The sequence below is a fragment of the Bombina bombina genome, chromosome 3 (genome assembly GCF_027579735.1).
Source record: "Bombina bombina isolate aBomBom1 chromosome 3, aBomBom1.pri, whole genome shotgun sequence".
Lineage (NCBI taxonomy): Eukaryota > Metazoa > Chordata > Amphibia > Anura > Bombinatoridae > Bombina > Bombina bombina.
Window position 1 is genome coordinate 1,247,159,499 of NC_069501.1, and position 7,449 is coordinate 1,247,166,947.

The following is a 7,449-nucleotide window of genomic DNA, read 5'->3' on the forward strand; positions in this document are numbered from 1 at the left end:
GTTTAATTTTGACTTTCCTATCCCTTTAAGAATATTTCCTAATACTTGTGTATGGCAATAATGCTTCACTCAAGAACTAAATTGTGTTTGTGAAAATTCCTGATTTGAATACTCAATTACAATTTGAATTGAATCACTCAACTTACTTCATATAAACACAGCTCATCGCCTTACCAGGGAAATCTTTATTTATGAACCACAGATCAACATTATCAGTGACGGGGAGGCTTTGGACATTTAAGTGAAATGTGTTCAGTAACAATTCTGCAGCGCTACTCAAATTATTTTCATTAACTATTTGTTTGGGCTTAGACCACATACATATATATGTCTATTTCTTTATTACTCTTTTTGTTAGGTTTTTGTCAGTTTAGAAATATATCCTAGGGCTCTCTAATGAAAATAGGAGCTTTATAAGAATATATAGAAGCACTGATATACGACCAGATTACAAGTGGAGCTTTATTTAGCGCTCCCGCTCCCATGCAAACTCTGGAAAAAGTAAGCTTTTTGCGCACATTGGGTAGCGCTTGTATTACAAGTCGAAACTAAAAAGTTTTTGCTTATGCGGTAACCCAATGCACGCAAAAAGCCACACTTAGAATATTGTGAATGTGTTAGCGTATTCCCCCATAGAAGTCAATGAGCAATAATAGACACCATACTTACGTACTAACCCGACATGAAAATATAAATATTTCACATTCCAATGTTCTTCACATAGCAGACTATGTTCAATTTATTCATAAATACATATTTCTGATGGAATTTTGCTAATATATATATATATATATATATATATATATATATATATATATATATATATATATATATATATATATATATATATATATATATATATAAATGGGTTTTGTATTCCTTTAATCTCCTAACACCCCCTATTACTTGTATAGGTGTTGATTATGTGATTATTGTTAGTTGGTATTTATTAAGCATTAATCTTCTAAACACCACCCCATACCTGTATGGTTAATTAGGTGATTATTGATGGTTACCATTTTAGTTAATGATACAGTGAGACCTCAGAAGAAAAAAGATACAGAGATGATTACATTTGTAACAAATTATACCCCACAATACAATCAGATGACATATTCAGAAAGCATTTGCCCATGTTAACAGCTGATGAGGGTTTAAGACATATTATAACTAGGGGTTGTAGATATTCATATAGGAAAGGAATGACCATAAGAAACATAGTTTCCCCCACACTACTTAAGAAAGAGAAAATGACCAGCCATAAATGGTACATATAAATGTTTGTTTAAAGAGTGTAAAGCTTGCAATCATGCAAGAGTGGGAGAAAGTTTCTCATCTGCTGTGGCTGGAGAGGTGTTCAAAATCAAATCCTGTTTAAATTGTAGGTCAATTTTTTTTATTTATTTAATAACTTTCACACAGTGCCATCTACAGTATGTAGGTAAAACTACAAGAGACGTTAGAATTAGAGAAGACCTCTCCAGTATCTCAGCAGAAAATAAAGGTAAAGAAAAATAGAATTGGGCACCTATGGCAAAACATTTTATATTGCATTATGATAGGAGAGTTGACACATTCACATGGAATGTAATTGAAAAAGTTTTTTGCAGACTAAAGAGGTGGTGATTAAGAAAAGAATTTAGGTAAAAGAGAGATGCATTGAATGTTTAAGTTGCAAACAAGAATGCCCAAGAGTTTAAATTCTAGGTATTTCTAAGTAAACCATTGTGAATAAAGTCATTAATATGCCCTGTGAATAATGAAATAAATAAACAGAGTAAAAGCTAATAGAACACCGAAGAAATAGAGGCCTGAAAATAAGTATTTGTCATCTCAGGGATTTTTGTATCAATTTAAAAGGCAACATATCAAATAGTAATGTTTAGTATAAGATTAGATACTGAATAAATAGATAGACACCGAGGCATTTATTAGGAGCTTTAGGAGTTTGTCTGAATCTACATTTTGTAACATGTATTGTGTTTATAAATGTTTCAAATAGAGAAGGAAAAGAAGTAAGCCTAGATAGTGCAATCAATGTACCTACAAACAAACAAATAAATAAGCATCTCAAGGGCTAACAGGAAGTTGATACTTGATGATTGGTTCAGATGTGTATTTAAAGTGAAAGTAAAGTTATGTGGTCCCCTCTCCTCAGTTACATAGTTCATTTAAAATAAATAGGAGTTTCAGTCATGAGTTTGTACAAATTTGCATGTAAATGTGGGACCGCTCTATACATCAAAACAAAGAAACAAAGTAGTCTAAGATGGGCGGAGCATGACGGATAAGGTTAGAAGAAATAAAATTATAATTAAAAGTCAAAATTCACATAATGAAAAAAAAAAATAGCGATTCTACTATTTGGAATGTATACAATACTTGGATGTGTTCTAAAGGGCTAAAATTTACTTTCACTTTAAACCAGTGAAGGGGAGTGAATATCAGTCTATAATTACGGCAGGGAAAGCTGAAATGTGTAAGACTGGTGAACTCACAAGTAAAAATATCTACATTTTGATTGATATATCCAATACTTAAACTAATATGCATTACACATGACCATGCATTTCATTTCAAACATTGTAGATATAATGTAGTCAGGCTTTGCATTGATATTTAAAGGGACACTGAACCCAAATTTTTTCTTTTCTAATTCAGAAAGAGCATTCGATTTTAAGCAACTTTCTAATTTACTCCTATTATCAATTTTTCTTCGTTCTCTTGCTATCATTATTTGAAAAAGACGTCTTCTAAGCTTTTTTTTGGTTTGAGTACTCTGGACAGCACTTTTTTATTGGTGGATGAATTTATCCACCAATCTGTAAGGACAACCCAGGTTGTTCACCAAAAATGAGCCGGCATCTAAACTTACATTCTTGCATTTCAAATAAAGATACCAAGAGAATGAAGAAAATTTGATAATAGGAGTAAATTAGAAAGTTGCTTAAAATTTCATGCTCAATCCGAATCACGAAAGAAATTTTTTGGGTACAGTGCCCCTTTAATATTTAAACTGTTATGCAGGTATATTGCATAATGCTTTAAGTATTGCATATACATTAAAATGTATTTATGTTAGCTTGTTGTGTTTATTAGTGGGAGGAATGGAGAACCAGAATTGAAGTGTCCCCAATTACCTAGTGGTACCCTAGGGGCATCATAAAATTGCAGACAACATACTAAAAGGGCGACTTGATCCCCTGGACCCTGCTTGATCAAAAACACTTTTAATAAATTTTTTATACTAGTATTAAGTAAATACTTAATTCCAAAATATTATATCATCAGTGTGTAGCAACAGTAATCCAACGCGTTTCACCCTAGCAGGCTTTATCAAGGCTTAAACACGCTGTTCTTTCCATGGGTTTAAATACCCACCTCTCCTTTTTTATTGGTTCCTGATTTTAAGGTGTTATTGTCATTCATATTTTTCTTAAGGAAGCTCCTCAATTTATTTTCAATAAATTATTTTAATCAAAAAAAGAAAATCTAAAAAATGGTGAAGCAGGGATTGCTGCATTCAGGTCTGTAACCTTCTTGCTAAGAATTAAGTCCCCCCTCATTCATACTGAGGAGAAAATGCTCTTTTAAAGGACCAGTCAATACAGTAGATTTGCATAATCAACAAATGCATGATAAGAAGACAATGCAATAGCACTTAGTCTGAAGTTCAAATGAGAAGTAGATTTTTGTTAAATAAATTGCAAAGTTATGTCTATTTCCACTCCCCTTGTATCATGTGACAGCCATCAGCCAATCACAAATGCATATACGTATATGCAGTGAATTCTTGCACATGCTCAGTAGGAGTTGGTGACTCAAAAAGTGTAAATATAAAAAGACTGTGCACATTTTGTTAATGGAAGTAAATTGGAAAGTTGTTTAAAATTGCATGCTGTATCTGAATCACAAAGTTTAATTTTGACTTGAGTGTTCCTTTAATGTTTATCCAGAAATTACCATACTAACATCTATCACTGCATTAAGTCCAGTGGGGGCTAGGCTCCTAAACTTATATATTAATTCTGATTCTCTATTTAACAGTTTTTTGTTAAAATCACCCCCTCTCCAGTCTTTCATTTTACATAATCTCCAAAATGTCATTTATTTAGTGTTTCTATGGTGAACTTCTCTAAAGTGTCTGTAGATAATTAAATCTGTGTCCTCTATTTCTATTTCCCATAGATGTTCCAGTATTCTTTCCATCAGAAATCTTGTTGTTTCTCCTATGTACTGTTTCTTACAGTCACACTGTATAAGGTATATTACACCCTTATCCATACACCTGATGGTATCATTAATATAAAATAATTCCCCTGTTGTCATAATGGTCACTGATTTTGTTTTTACACTGTGTCTACATGCTTTGCAACAGTGACAGGGGTAATACGCTATTGTCAGTTATAAATGGTGCATTTAATTGCTCATTATCTATACTTCCACTAATTTATTTCTCTTTATAGGTTAATAATTAGCTCCTTTCTAATTCCCTAGTTTCTATTATATTTTTCTGTACCATTTCCATATAATCCTTTCTCAGAGAAGTGTTTTTCTAGTGATTGAATCTGTTCATATTAAGAAACCACACTGGAACAGTGTCTCCTTACTCTTAGGATGTGACCTTTTGGGATATTCTTAATCCAGCTTTTAAGGTGACAACTCTTTGAATGTATATAGCTATTAGTATCTACTTCTTTGAAGTGTGTAGTCATTATTAGTGTTTTATCTACAATCTCTATTTCCAAATCCAAGAAAGTAATCTTACACTTGTTCATTTCCGATGTTAATTTTATAGAGTATTCATTTATATTCATATCCATAATCAACTCATTTAATCCTTTTTCCGTTCCTTTCCACAATAATATAACGTTGCCTAAAAATATTCTATACAGTACAATGTTTGCTCCAAGACTATGCTGGGGTAAGAAATCTTCTTCCCTTTTGCCCATAAAGAGATTTCCATAGCTGGAGTGAACCTGGTGCCCATGGCAGTCCATTTTACAGGGAGTGCAGAATTATTAGGCAAGTTGTATTTTTGAGGATTAATTTTATTATTGAACAACAACCATGTTCTCAATGAACCCAAAAAACTCATTAATATCAAAGCTGAATAGTTTTGGAAGTAGTTTTTAGTTTGTTTTTAGTTATAGCTATTTTAGGGGGATATCTGTGTGTGCAGGTGACTATTACTGTGCATAATTATTAGGCAACTTAACAAAAAACAAATATATACCCATTTCAATTATTTATTTTTACCAGTGAAACCAATATAACATCTCAACATTCACAAATATACATTTCTGACATTCAAAAACAAAACAAAAACAAATCAGTGACCAATATAGCCACCTTTCTTTGCAAGGACACTCAAAAGCCTGCCATCCATGGATTCTGTCAGTGTTTTGATCTGTTCACCATCAACATTGCGTGCAGCAGCAACCACTGCCTCCCAGACACTGTTCAGAGAGGTGTACTGTTTTCCCTCCTTGTAAATCTCACATTTGATGATGGACCACAGGTTCTCAATGGGGTTCAGATCAGGTGAACAAGGAGGCCATGTCATTAGATTTTCTTCTTTTATACCCTTTCTTGCCAGCCACGCTGTGGAGTACTTGGACGCGTGTGATGGAGCATTGTCCTGCATGAAAATCATGTTTTTCTTGAAGGATGCAGACTTCTTCCTGTACCACTGCTTGAAGAAGGTGTCTTCCAGAAACTGGCAGTAGGACTGGGAGTTGAGCTTGACTCCATCCTCAACCCGAAAAGGCCCCACAAGCTCATCTTTGATGATACCAGCCCAAACCAGTACTCCACCTCCACCTTGCTGGCGTCTGAGTCGGACTGGAGCTCTCTGCCCTTTACCAATCCAGCCACGGGCCCATCCATCTGGCCATCAAGACTCACTCTCATTTCATCAGTCCATAAAACCTTAGAAAAATCAGTCTTGAGATATTTCTTGGCCCAGTCTTGACATTTCAGCTTGTGTGTCTTGTTCAGTGGTGGTCGTCTTTCAGCCTTTCTTACCTTGGCCATGTCTCTGAGTATTGCACACCTTGTGCTTTTGGGCACTCCAGTGATGTTGCAGCTCTGAAATATGGCCAAACTGGTGGCAAGTGGCATCTTGGCAGCTGCACGCTTGACTTTTCTCAGTTCATGGGCAGTTATTTTGCGCCTTGGTTTTTCCACATGCTTCTTGCGACCCTGTTGACTATTTTGAATGAAACGCTTGATTGTTCGATGATCACGCTTCAGAAGCTTTGCAATTTTAAGAGTGCTGCATCCCTCTGCAAAATATCTCACTATTTTTTACTTTTCTGAGCCTGTCAAGTCCTTCTTTTGACCCATTTTGCCAAAGGAAAGGAAGTTGCCTAATAATTATGCACACCTGATATAGGGTGTTGATGTCATTAGACCACACCCCTTCTCATTACAGAGATGCACATCACCTAATATGCTTAATTGGTAGTAGGCTTTCGAGCCTATACAGCTTGGAGTAAGACAACATGCATAAAGAGGATGATGTGGTCAAAATACTCATTTGCCTAATAATTCTGCACTCCCTGTATTTGTAAACAAAAAAACTAGTATTTATTAGTTAAAATGAATTCAATAATTTCTAGGATGAATTCAAACTGATCTGGTTTTATGTTCTCATCCTTCAATAAAAAATGTTCAACTGCTTTCAGTCCAAATTCATGATTGTAGTTAGTAACCCCCCCATCAAATGGCTGCACTGTGGTTTGGTTTATAACAGATGGCTTTTCCAAACAGGCTCCTAAATTGTCTTCTGCTCCAGAGATGGCTACATTGTTATTACCTACATTGTTAGACTGCACATCTTGCCAGAAAATATTGTCTCTGATTAACTCAGTTCATCATGTCTGCTTTCTGGAGAGTCTTTGTAAATGCCTGGGTACTACATTATTTCTATCTACCAATCATCGCCCACACACTAATGGACAGGCTGAAAGAACTAATTAGGAACTTGAAACCTATCTCCGCAATTATGTTAATTCACAGCAGTCCTACTCGGCAGATCTTCTTCCTTTTGAAGCATTGGCTAAGAATTCCCTGTGGAACAGCGCCCTAAATACCACTCCATTTCTAGCTGCTCTAGGGTATAAACCAAAACCTTTCCACTACACCCACCACAGATCAGTATAACTGTAGCTGACTGTTGTGTCCAAAACTTAGTAGGACATTAGCACAAATCTGTATCGTTCTTCAACGTTCAACTTGTCGTTACAAGAAGTACACAGACAGTGTAAATTGCAAGTGTCTCTCCTACAAACTCAGACCAAGATACATCATTCCCTACTGCATTGTGTGATGAGTGTCTGAAACAGTTTACAAACTAGCACTTCCATCATCTCTTCGTATTTTTTCAGCATTTCACGTGTCTCTGCTAAAACCAGATGTTTTTATGTTTTTCTCAAAATGTATCTC